The 13,251-nt window shown below is 32.1% G+C and overlaps 1 protein-coding gene and 1 long non-coding RNA gene across 4 annotated transcripts in view; one reads left to right on the top strand and one right to left on the bottom strand.

Moving 5' to 3' along the window:
• The window catches only part of LOC149906697 (uncharacterized), a 32,278-nt gene that overhangs the window by 15,002 nt on the left and 4,025 nt on the right, over window positions 1-13,251 (bottom strand). The gene's annotated exons all lie outside the window — the stretch shown is intronic.
• Esp (Epidermal stripes and patches) overlaps window positions 3,524-13,251 on the top strand; it is a 43,702-nt gene continuing 33,974 nt past the window's right edge. The window contains exon 1 of one of the 3 annotated variants that reach the window (XM_090104867.1): window positions 3,524-3,744. The gene's annotated coding sequence lies outside the window, so the exon portion shown is untranslated. Of the gene's footprint in view, window positions 3,864-13,251 lie in introns of all 3 variants that reach the window. The other 2 variants (XM_090104865.1, XM_090104866.1) reach the window with 2 other exon arrangements.

Below are 13,251 nucleotides of genomic sequence, written 5' to 3'. Positions count from 1 at the left end.
AAACAAAGTCGCTTTCTCTGTCCCTATATCCCTATATCCCTATGTATGCTTAAATCTTTGAAACTACGCAACGGATTTTAATGCGGTTTTTTTTAATACATAGAACGAGTGATTCAAGAGGAAGGTTTTAGTATATAATTTATTATGTTTTAGATAAAGCGGGCAAATATAAATAAAAGATCTTGCATAGGTAGTATTCCAGAATAATTTCAATTTTAAGTAGGTAGGTTCTGGGTACAGGGATATAAAAAACTATTAAAAAGTAAAATTACCAACTTTGTCATATTTTATTCATCAAACTATATCACGAAAATATCACCATTTACAATACGAATATTAAACTTGTATATGATAATTGATATTTGATAATATGTGTATATATCAGATATTATAAAGTCTATTCATGTTGTTCTTTGGAATTTTAATACGATTTTTATTTAAAGCAACATCTTACCCTCCAACGATACTCGAAAACTTTGCATACCCATTACCACTTTTACAAGAGAGTCCTATTCCTTACCTTCAACGTAAAACGCAATGGATGGTACATTCGGTCAGTAACCCTTATGACGTCAAAGCTTGCATTATATAATCATATTCAACCCCCGAGCGATGTACCTGCACATATTGATTTATCTGTATCCTTGACATGGACTGCCGACCAATCACAATCCGATACACATTTGCAATACTCTGACATTCACGGTATGAAGAACTACGTAGCTTAAATATTTTCCGTTTATTACCTACGTCATCAAATGTTTACGTATCAAAGAGATATGGATTGGTTTATACTTTATTATAATACTTCGAATTGAAAATAAATCTGTCCCCGGATTGACGCGCATGCAACAGGTTTTTATGTAAACAAGATCGGATTGAATAAATTCTCTAAAAGTTTCATGATCTGTTCCTATTTTGTTTTATTTTTAGGTACCATATGTTTCATTATTTTTTATTAAATGCAATATGACGTAATATTGTAAACAAAAGACATGATTTCAATTGAATTTAATTGCATATCTGAGTTCAACAACTAATCAATCGGTATGGAATAGAATCTTCCTCGATATCTTAATAATTGAAATGAATTGTGCAATAACTCACCCATATGTCATTATTTAAATCCTAAAAATACTTGTTATTAGTCAGTTCTTTAAAGAAACGAATCTTCAATGGCGGCGCTTATCATTCCCTCTCGCTCACACACGGCCGTACGGTATGCAAAAAAAAATAGGGTAAAGTAAAATGTATTTAATTTTCCCTGTTATAATTTTTGGAAGAAGTGTACAAATACAACCCTCGAATTTAAGGTTTTTGTGGGGGGGGGAAGCGAGGGGGGAGTGGTGGGAATCCCTCCTCCAAAGGGGGGGGTGAGGAGTCACTTAGTTCTTACTTCTGAGATATTGGAGTTTAAAGTTTTGAGAATTGCCTTGAAATTGCAAAAAAAAAATATGGACAAGAAATAATATGAACTTTTCACAGAAATATCACCAAGTTCCAAATCGTGGGTAATTATTGTACCGGCGAGCCTAATTTTTTTTTTAGTTTGTAACATTTTCGCCATTTATATTTAGAATGACAATTATGTATTTGCTATAGTAAATAATATTTTCTTTAATAATATATTCTTTGGGGAAAGTTGTTCAGTTTATGGGCTAATTACGAGTCTACGAGTATTAATGGGGATTTTGTTGCGTTCTGTATATGTCATTTGATAGTTCATATAAATACACAAATATCATAACAAAACAGTTTGTCAACAAACAAATTAAAATAATTACTTAACAAAATAATAAATAAAATAATTATCAATTTACGTTATTTTTTTTTTCTTTTTTGCTGATCCTACCATCTGTCAAAGTCAGCTTTGGCCGCCATTGAAGATTCGTTTCTTTATTGAACTAGCTAATACTTCTTAAATTCTTAATAAATTATTAGTCGTAGGTATTTGAAAAAGAAACGAAAACAATGAAAAATAAAATGTCGACAGTTAATAATTAATATCAACGTTGCAGTTCGAGTTGCAGTTGCAATCACAAAAAAAAAATATTTACACAAAGAAAAATAAAAAGATTTCAGAAAGACTCCATCAATATTAATTAAATTATTTTTAACTAAATGTATTAATTAAATACATTATATTTATATTTTTTGTAATCGATGACAATTATTAAGACACATCATTTTCGTTAAAATTCAGAGTGATAATTTGGTGATAATATAATCAAAGCAAGTCATTGCACTAGGTTCCCTACTGACATAGATTAAAAATATTTTTAGAATAACCGGTAATTGAGACCACGCTTACAAAATGATATTTGTGTATAATCTGTTTACGTTATGGATGATTCCAAGATGATTCCAATTTTGAAAGACGTTGTTGATACTTGCAGTGTTAGTTAGTGAATCATAATAACAGTGAAAACAACGTACAAATTATTTCCAGAAAGGTAAATTCTGAATTCGGAAATGAATTATTAAATATATTAATTGTATGATAATACCCATTGAGTTACTATGTACTACGTCGCGTAGTAATAATACCTCAATGATAATACCAAACTAATTTTAATCGTTTGTTAAATTCTCAAGTAAATTGGCGTCATTAAAAACTACCCTCAAGGAAGTTAATCAAGATTATGAAACTAATAACAAATTGTTTAACTTTTAATTGGCGCTTGTTATTCAGACAAAACAGACTAAAAATATATGTCAAGGATTCTCAAAGTGCGGTAATTGATCCCCAATAATATAAATCAATGAATTGAGGAAGATTTTCTGACAACGGGTTTTCTGATAACGTAATTGTATACCTAATATTTTTTTCCAGTGAGAATCAAAACAAACTTATACCAAATTATTAAACGCAGTTTTTTTATAAAGTATATTAAAGAAATACAAAATTGTTTCAAGAATATGAACCAAATCTAAATAATAATATACTTTATCCTATAACCAGAATAATGTTAACTTAGACATAAATATGAGAAACAATATCATATGTCAGTGTCTACATAATTTTGGCAAGTTTCTCGAGGGACCATAAAGTTAACGGTTACTTAGCTTGTAAGCGCAGGCTGCGTGTCGCCACTCGCCTGGGATCATACAACAGAATACAAATTATGTAACTGTGTCATATGCGATTTAAGTAATCCTTTATTGTCTATATAGTATCTACTTTGTTTAATTAAAAATCATACAAAAAAAACTTTCTGGATTTATCTCAAATGTGTAAACATTACTTAAAATTAAATATAAACACGGTTTATGCAAAGCTCTCTGTAAGCACTTTTTAATTATTTGCCCTGTAGAAAAACGTTTATGCTATTGTGTGTAAAATTAAGCTTATTAATTCTATAGCCGTACCGAAATGGAAATAATAATCCTTGTATTCATCAGGACGGGGCGGAGTGATCTCCTGGGGTGAGAGCTAGGGAGGGGTGCGGGCTGGAATGACGCGTGTTCGCGGGGCGCGGGCGCGGAGGGACGCATGGCGCAGCCTCCATAGCGCATCTCCCTGGTGCTGAACGCTGATACTAGCGGCGATCGCTCCCATCCGTCAGTCGCGCTTCAACCGCGAAAAAGTGAGCACGTGTGCGTGCAACAAATCGGTCTTTGACGGTCCGCACGCTCCATCAACACGTCGTCGCCACCGGCACAGTTGAAATCCTCCCAGCGCGGCATGTGCACCTGACCCCAGTCGCGATACCGGCTCCAATACGACCCCCATAACAAGCACAAGTGAGTGAGGATCCTTCAGGATTGTCAATTATTTGTGAAAGTTTTTTTCGTGAAACCCCTTACGTGAAAATTACAACGATTCTTCAGCGGTACCCTACACACCATCACATCACAAGTGCGTATTTTTTTTGTGTTGTTTGTTAATTTTTTGTTTCATTCATTGTTTTATTTTTAATTATTTTTTATGTTAAGAATTATTTCCTTCTTCCGTCCTGTCACTCTTTTTGGTTTTGTATATTTTATTTTAAAATTTAAGTTAGTACTTAACATGCGACCACGACCCTTAATTTCACCAGAATCTAGACGAGTACACACCTAACACGTTAACTTGAAGTGCGGTGAAACTTAAATGCTCCAATTATGTAAATTAGTTTACGATAACTAGGTTCGAATGTTGTTAATATCTCACACAAGCAATGACTATAAAATAAGAATTAAAATTAACATTCTACTAAAACATGTGCCGACACCGGTTCTGTTTTGGTCCAACACCCCTGAAATATTCGTAGAAAAAATAAGCGATGAGAACATTGTATAGAATTATAGCTAACTTATTTAAAAAATTAACATTTAAACTTTTAATAACTTGTATAAAAATAGTTTCGAAGCGTTAGCATTCGATCGATTCTATATAAAGGTTGAAATTTATTGACAAAAAGACGAATTAAAATGAGTAATCAATAATCATGTATTTGAGTTATTAAGTTGATATCCAATCTATTTCCCTATAATAAAAAAAATGTGAGTCCGAAGTTTCAAATTAATAACAATATGTTAATTTTAACATGGAGATGTTAAAATAAAGTTTGGGAAACATAGATAAAAATAATATGATCAATGAATAATGAATATTAATATCGATTTAATGTAAACAGACAAAGGAAATAGAATTATTTGAATTCCGCAACTGATTGAGATAAAAATAAATTTATAATGAAATGAAAACAGTTCAATGATACACATAACACATGTGTATGCGGGAGGAAATTAAATAGTAATTTACACATATTACAGTAACGCATGGTCAAGTTCTTACATTGAAATATAATAAATAATATTCAGACGTCCGTGTGTGTTACAGAGTATAAAATTTTATACGATAGACGCATTGGCATCAGAAATTTTAATTGTTCATACTTATCATTGTTACATAATAATGAATTTGGCTTTTATACATTTTTTTACACACATCATTAAATACTGTTCATATCCAACCTCAAACTTATTTCTTTTTACATTACCTGACAGAATGCTACTTAATAGAAATTCCCGGACATGATTAACTCCATAGTTCCTTTTGTTGATTAACCACTGAACCCTAGATTAGGGTTGACTTACCAGAAGCCAATCCATTACATACGCTATTAGATACACATAAGGATTTAATTTGTTTGCTTCGCTTAATTTCAAAGGGTGTAAAAGTGTGAGAAAAGGTCAATTTCGTGTTGAGATCACCTTTATAGGGGTTCAACCCTTGCAAATCCCTTGTTAATAATAACGTGGTAGCGATTTGACAACGTCTTTAATCTTTTGGTTTGTAAATGTACCACGAGGTAATTTTACTTCAAGTGAAAAGTTATTGATGCTACAATATTGTAAAAACCACACAAGGTACATTAAATTTATTACAATATATTTATTTGGTTATGATCGGAGGCTCTGATAAATATTTGTCGCATAATGTGTAAAGGTTGATTTCAATATATAGCTTAAAAGAAAATCAATTACTATTTAATCAATTAAACAGTAATACATAAAAGATTGTTAACATGTAGGTACCTACCTCTGTATCGAATCCATACTAATATTATAATTAATGCGAAAGTAACTCTGTCTGTCTGTCTGTTACTCAATCACGCCTGAACTACTGAACCAATTTGCATGAAATTTGGTATAGATATATTTTGATACCCGAGAAAGGACATAGGATAGGTTTTATCCCGGAAATCCTACGGGAACGGGTTTTTCTCTGAAAACGCGAGCGAAGCCGCGGGCGGAAAGCTAGTTAAGTACAAAATAAATCAAAGGAAACATTAAAATTGGTACAAAATCACGATACCTATTATTCATAATTACATTTAAAAACCGAAATCGAACGCTATTAATTAGCCTTGGAATTGAAACAGATAAAAAATATAACAGACTATACATCTGTCATCAGCGCACACACAAAAAGTACAGATAAAAATGATTCGAACTAAAATGTACAAATCCTTTGGAATCCTAAAATTATAAAATATATATACTTGTTACTTGACATCTGTCACATGCAGGCCTAAAAAAATACTGTCACTTTCAGTTTATCCTTATCACAAGCGCGGATCCAGGGGGGGGGTCACGGGGTCATGACCCCCCCCTGGGCTAGGTCCACGACCTAAGTGGACCACTAATTTAATATTAACTTTTTTAAATTAACAAATTAATACTGTTCAATATGATGTTTTTATTGAATTTTGAGACATAAAAGTAATATAGAACAATGAAATCAATTACAAACGGTAACGGAAGAGAATATAACAAAAATTATAGAAAAAGTTTATTAGGGTCGACCTGTGGTCGTAATTTAAGGACAAATAACAGGTTTTTCGATTTAAAACAAAAACTATAACTGCGGAATAAAGTGTAATGGTAAAGTTGTATGTAATTATTTTTTTTCTACAACTTTTGCTCTTACACTTTTCACACAAAACCTCAAATATCGAAATATCCCTGTTCGTGGATAAGACATAAAATAGCAATTTTTTTTTCAAATGAACACTATAAAATACAGTCAAATTACAACAAAAAATCGGCCAAGTGCTCGTCGGACTCGCGCACCGAGGACTCCGAGCAAACATATTTTTTCATTATGTTGTATCTTACAATTTTGTTTAAAGGATTTTTTTCTTTATCTGTGCTTGTAAGTGCTTAAGTCGTTGCTTTTAACCAAATTACAAGACTGTGTTCACGGGAAGTACCTTGTAGGTTTTGATTGATGATTCCCTTGCAAGTAGTTGCGAATTACAGAATATGTGTCTCTAATTGCTTTTTCTTCAGATTGCGTTGACATAGAATTTGAATTAAATAACAGATTTAAGTTATTATAGACCTGAGTTCTGATGTGAATATCAATTAAATACATGAAGACGTTCATGAGTAAAGGGATTGTAAGTTTAAAATTATTTAAAAATATATTTTTATTTAATTTAATTAAATAATTAGGGTTTTCGCAGTTATTACTACATCTGTGCTATAACACGATACTTTTTACTCAATTTCAAGACTGTGTTTAAGGGACAGGGTGCTCCCTGCAGGTATTGAGTCCCTTGCTATTGTCGAAATCCTACGGTCTAGGTTGACGCTGTGAAAAATTCAAACGTTTTAGCCAACGCAATCAAAAGATGCAGCTGTAATTGCTGAAATTTTTCGACACTCCCTAAGAAATCAAAACCTACAGGGTAGTTCCCGAGTACACAGAGTCATGAAATTTAGTACAATCAAACGTCTTATAACGCAGACTAGCTTACCGCCCGCGGCTTCGCCCGCTTTCTCTAAAACCTTATAAATTATATACTATTCCTCTTGAATCACTCTATCTTTAAAAAAACTGCATCGAAATTCGTTGCGTGTTTTAAAGATTTAATCATACATAGGGACATAGGCACAGAGACTACGACTTTGTTTACTAATTGCCAAAAGCATGAATTTTTCCTTAGATTATAATATAAAAAAATATTAAAAAAAAATTTTAACTTACAACCCTGTTACTCATAAACGCTGACATGTATTAACTTGATATTCATACCAAAAACTCAAGTCACCTTTACGCTATAATAAAATCAAACTTCTATGTCAACGAATCAGAAGATACAGCCGTAAATGCCGAAAAGTTTCGCAAATTTCGACATTCGCAAGGGAATCAAAACTCAAAACCTACAGCTAGGGTACTTTCCGTAAAGTCAGAATCTTGAAATTCAATACAAAGCAACATCTTATAGTACAGATACAGGAATAATTGCAAAAAATATATACTTTTCAAGTTTGTCTGCCTGTGAAGACCCATTTAATCAGGAACGCGTAGAGGTATCAATCTGAAATTCATACCGAATACTCAAATCTACGGTTCCTTATAGCTGTGAAAAAATCAAACTTATAAGCCAACGCAATCAAAAGATACAGCCATTTATGCCGTAAATTATCGCAAATTTCGACATTATCGCAAGGGAATCAAAATCTATAGGTATTGTACTACTTCCTGTGAACACAGAGTTCTAAAATTTGGTTAAAAGCAATGTCAGCACAGATGGAGGAAAAATTGCTAAAACATAAATTTCATGCTATCAACATTCGCAAGTGTTGCAAGGAATCAAAACCTACAGGGTACTTCCCGTGAACACAGAATCTTGATATTTAATCTTTATCTAATAGAAACTTACTTCTTATAGCACAGATAAAGGAAAAATCGCAAAAAGCATAAATTTAATATTAGAACATATAAAAATGTTTGTACGGAACTCTTGGTTCGCCAATCCGACTCGCACTTGACCATTTTTTTTAAATCTACGTATCAATTAATTACCAAAATATAGCTTTTGAAAATTGACCACGTCTATGTGACCCCCCCCTGGCACTAAAGCTGGATCCGCCCTTGCCTTATCATAAATATATTTGCTGTTGTCAATACTGTTATTCATAAACACCCATTTGCGTTATATTATAACTACCTATAAGTACATTATTATATACCTTCTTATTTTAATCGTCTGTAAAATGGAACAACCTTAACAAGAATGCCTCACAAAATGTTCCACGAATAAAATTTTCTAATTGGTAGAATTTTGTTATAGTAAAGGATAAAGAAACTCATATATGTAACCTAAGTAGTATGTAGGTAAGTACTTAATAAATGGCAAATTGAAACTGAAAAACGTTGCCTCCTGCCCCTCGTTTTCACCAAAGTATAATACATGTATTTTACAAATTTGATGCAATGTTTTCGTTTCTCATAGACATGTGTAAAATATGTTGTATACAAAATTTGATGCATGTAGGATAACTTATATGAAACTTGTTGGTTGAAAACTTCTAGTTGCCTACATGTTTATGATCTCTTGTTTTTGTTGTAGCAATACTTGTAGAATTCGAGACAAATTCAGTCGTAAATAAAAAAAACTTTTGTGAGATGTATGTCTGTTGAAAACTTTATCCAACAAACATGGATAAAGTTTAAAACTTGTTTGTTACTAGTTTTATACAGAAATTGCAATAAAATAAACAATACTTATCTAAACCACGACTGTATTTTGTAGGTGAGAACGCTATCAATGGATCAGACAAGTTCTAACATGTCACAGACTTCAGTGTAAACGCAAATGTGTTTTATACTTGTATAAATACTTATTGGCTACAAAGTGTGAACGAAAGAATGTTTGAGACAGTCTCAATACACGTATAAAACAAATAATTATGTTTTGAAAAGTATTCTACAAGTTTTGTATCAAACTAGTATTTAACTTGTTTCTTGGTGAAAACGAGGGGTTAGGCTGGAACGTATACAGTATACCTACAACTATGCAGTACAGGTGTTGGTGCTGTTTTAAAATAGTATTTTCATAAAAGCCTTATACGAGTGAACAAAATTCTCTGAAACTTGTACTATTTTTATTACACGCTTTATACTAGCTTCACCTGTATGTTTGTAACCGACTTCTTTGGGCGCGATTTTGACCCACTTTTAAACGGCCAGATTTCGTTCAAACTTTGTAGATTTATTTAGGACCGATGACAATACACTAATTTGATAAAATAAATATTAGTTAAAAAAAATTAAAAACACGCGTTTTATAGAAAACCGAACTAAAAGCGTGTTTTTTAGTTTTGTTAAACTATTATTATTATCTATTAAGCCAAAGCGAACCGTGGGCGCAACTTATAGCTAAACCTTGCTAAGGCTAATCTTCATTTATCTATTTACGCCACTAAAGTATCCTTAAAAAGGTTAAACTACAATAAAATAGTAAACCTTGAAATCCCAATGTCTTTTCTAATCCATTTGAAATACCATGTGCCATCAATTAGACGGTTTTAATTTGGTCTTTTAGATAAGACTGCATATTTACGCCTAAATGGATAAAAATGTATGTATTCGTAAAACAAGGAAATTCGTCTTACAATTGTAATTACTTAAGTATTTACTGCCTAGAAAATATAATATTTAATTCTGTTAATTATTCTATAAACAATATAACAAATTAATATTTTTTAAAGTCTGGTAAATCCGGTAAAAAATTATTAGTAACTTCTGTATAAATAGCATTAAATACGCGTTATATCAAATACAAGAAAATATAATTTATTACACTTTTAATTACATTTCAATATAACGAAGGCGAATTGTATAGAAATACCTACTGAAACTTACATAATAAAACGAATAGTTTGAATTCAAGCTGTAATATTGGCTGAGATTCTATGAATAATTCTATTGAGAGCTTCCTCTTTGATGAAAGTAAAACCACCAAACATAGCTGTTATAGTATTGTTATTATTCAAAAACATAATTTCGTGTACGTAAAACTTCTCGTAATCCCTACACGCTTACATAATAATGTTAATCCTGTAAGGGAGACGCCAAAAAATTCGAGTTATAGAGTTTTCAACTTATGGAGGATTTCGACTTAGGCGGATTTTGATTCGACATAAAGAGTTTGAGGTTTATTCTTATAAATTTTGAGTTAGAGAGGTAAAATAAATTAAAATTCAACTTGCAGAGGTCACAAACATGTTTTTATTTATTATAAATCAACATTATTTCAAATCATTTTAAAATAAAAAATATGGCATTAAAAAGTCAGTATGTTTTTTGCTTTAGATAATTTGGTTGTTCTCTAGCATTTTATAAACTATAAAGAGCAGAAAATTCTTCTTTTTCAAAGATACTGGTTTGCTTTATAAAATTTCGTAAGGTATTCAATGCGGTTCTTGCCTCTTTGATGGAAACCCATGGAGCGCATGTACCTACTATTCACGTCTTCTATGTCATTTTAATCATTAGTATCGGTTTTCTGAGCTACTGAATCGATAATTTCGTCATCAGATACTTAACGCAAACACGTGTTTCGTGAGTCATAAATTAATTATCGTATACTCCTAAAATGTTTTCTAAGAAACAATAGTGTACTTGCACTGTCGGCAAATTCTTAAAGTCGGTAACTTATTTTTGTTCGAACAATAGAGGTAATAACACAGACATGTATATATAAGTAGACAACGCAAGTACCGCGATCTGTATGAAAACCAAGCGTGTCATATTTTTTGTACTGACCTTGACGCGTTATGACGTCACGAGCGCTTTTTAGTGATGTTAATTTCATTTTACGCTAAATCGATTAGGCCGCCACTCGCGCGGCGATTCTAGTATCGTCCTATCCCATCGAAGTAAATCGAAAGAAATCAGATCAAACTAGATCTATGTCTAAGAGGTAGTCAAATAAATGAATCGTAATCGATTACTAAATCGATTCAAGACAGAAAAATGATAATTACCATAGACAGAGGGATGATAAAATAAAGTTATAAACCTTTTAATATTCTAACAAGTAAACTAATGTGTTTTAGCTTTTTCTTACATATGCCCATTGAGTTACCATGTACTACGTACTAGAGAGGCCATCGAAAGAAAGTAATGAAACTGTCAATCAATCAATCTTTATGTCCCGTTGCATCGATCCATTTTCCTTTTATGTTCGGGTTACTTGGAAAACTGAAAAAACAAACATAGTCTAAGCAATAAGGAGTTTTCTTAAAAAACTCCCAAGATGACACTTTAACTAATGGCGTCCATGTCATAATATTTATTTTTAGTACCTTTGTATTAAAATACTTAAAAGTTCTAGGTCAAGTCGTATTAAATGACAAAAAAAATCTATGCCTTTTTTTCTGAAAAATTGCTCCTTCAAATTATCATTTATCTGTTCGATTATAAAATCGATTAGAATCGAGAACTGTTGCATCAAATGAACATCACTAACCACAAAATTGGACAGAAAAATGAGAACAGAAAAATGAGAAGACGCTATTCATTGCTTGTTATCATACGACGCGATCTTTACCGTGCCAAGTAAAAGCCGCAATGTATTCCGAATCATTTCGTATGATTTGGTATCCGTGTTTGTCACGATCGTTTTCCACAGATATTCTTTATTTGATTTTAAAATAAATAGTGCATATTCTGATTAGAAAATTACTTACCGGTGGAAGGAAACATCTCTGCTAACTCGGCCACTCACAGCTGTGGAGTTTCTACAGTTTATAACGGCGTAATTCGGCATTTTACTTTATTCAGCTTCACGTCTTTCCTTGGCGAACTGCAAGCGCGGACTGAGTGTAGGCCAGCGTCAAGTAAGTTTCATAATCGTAGTTTGGACACGGGAAGTACATACACTCGCTTAGTCTATCTTGATATATGTCCGTGGGTAATAAATTCCAAATCATCAAGTTATAAAGGTTGTAAAATAAAACGTTGCTATGTTCGAGATACAGAGGTCAAATTTGATTTTTCGAGTTATAGAGTGAAAATATGTACCAAAATGGCTTGGAGGGACTCGGTGATTATTTCGACTAACAGAGGGACAAAATTTCAAGTAATAGAGGTTTTCGGGTTTGAAGGGAAGGGAACAAGACATTTTTTCGAGATTTGGAGGTTTTTGACTTATCGAGGTTCGACTTAACGAGGTGCTACTGTATTTAAAATCTTATTCGTGTAAGAAATAACAATATCATAAACTACAAACAAATAATGAGAAAAACACATAAAAATGTAATAACATCTATGAATAATTGATATCGTTAAAAGACCTAATGTACTATGACTTTACCTAATGTACCTACTTGAATTCACAATCATAACAATAAATAATTTCAGAATGTATATTACCACACTATGTACTACATATGTAGGTATAAAATATTCATTTGTTTAGTTTTAGAAACAAAAACTTTTTTTTAATCGCAGGAACGAGACCGATTTGAAAAATTAAGTATTTCACTGTTGGATAGTGGCTGTATATCACTATGACCATAGTCACAGATTAAGTGCTATAGAGGAGCAATGTGGGTAAAACCGTGGGGCACAGCTGCTGCTATTGCCGTATAACATCTTTATTCTGTACTAGTGGTCCGCCCCGGCTTCGCCCGTGGTACATATTTCGCAATAAAAGGTAGCCTATGTCCTTTCTCGGGTATCAAAATATCTCCATACCAAATTTCATGCAAATTGGTTCAGTAGTTTAGGCGTGATTGAGTAACAGACAGACAGAGTTACTTTCGCATTTATAATATTAGTATGGATTCCTAGTTTTGTTGTAACTTTTGCAAAAGTTCCTAAATAAAAGCCTTTAAATGAATTGATGATAATTAGAATCAGTATATTACGTAATTAATTATACGATGTTAATAGATCTCATGTTTATACAAATGAATTCTAAGGACCTAACTGTATAATTACATATTATACAGTACCTATAGATA

This window comes from Colias eurytheme, chromosome 8 (assembly GCF_061535395.1).
Source record: "Colias eurytheme isolate Ceu_HAF_F1 chromosome 8, ilColEury1 Martin Lab GWU primary, whole genome shotgun sequence".
In the NCBI taxonomy this organism is placed as follows: Eukaryota; Metazoa; Arthropoda; class Insecta; order Lepidoptera; family Pieridae; genus Colias; species Colias eurytheme.
The sequence above is the reverse complement of the archived record's forward strand: the minus strand, read 5'-3'. Positions and strand labels throughout refer to the sequence as shown.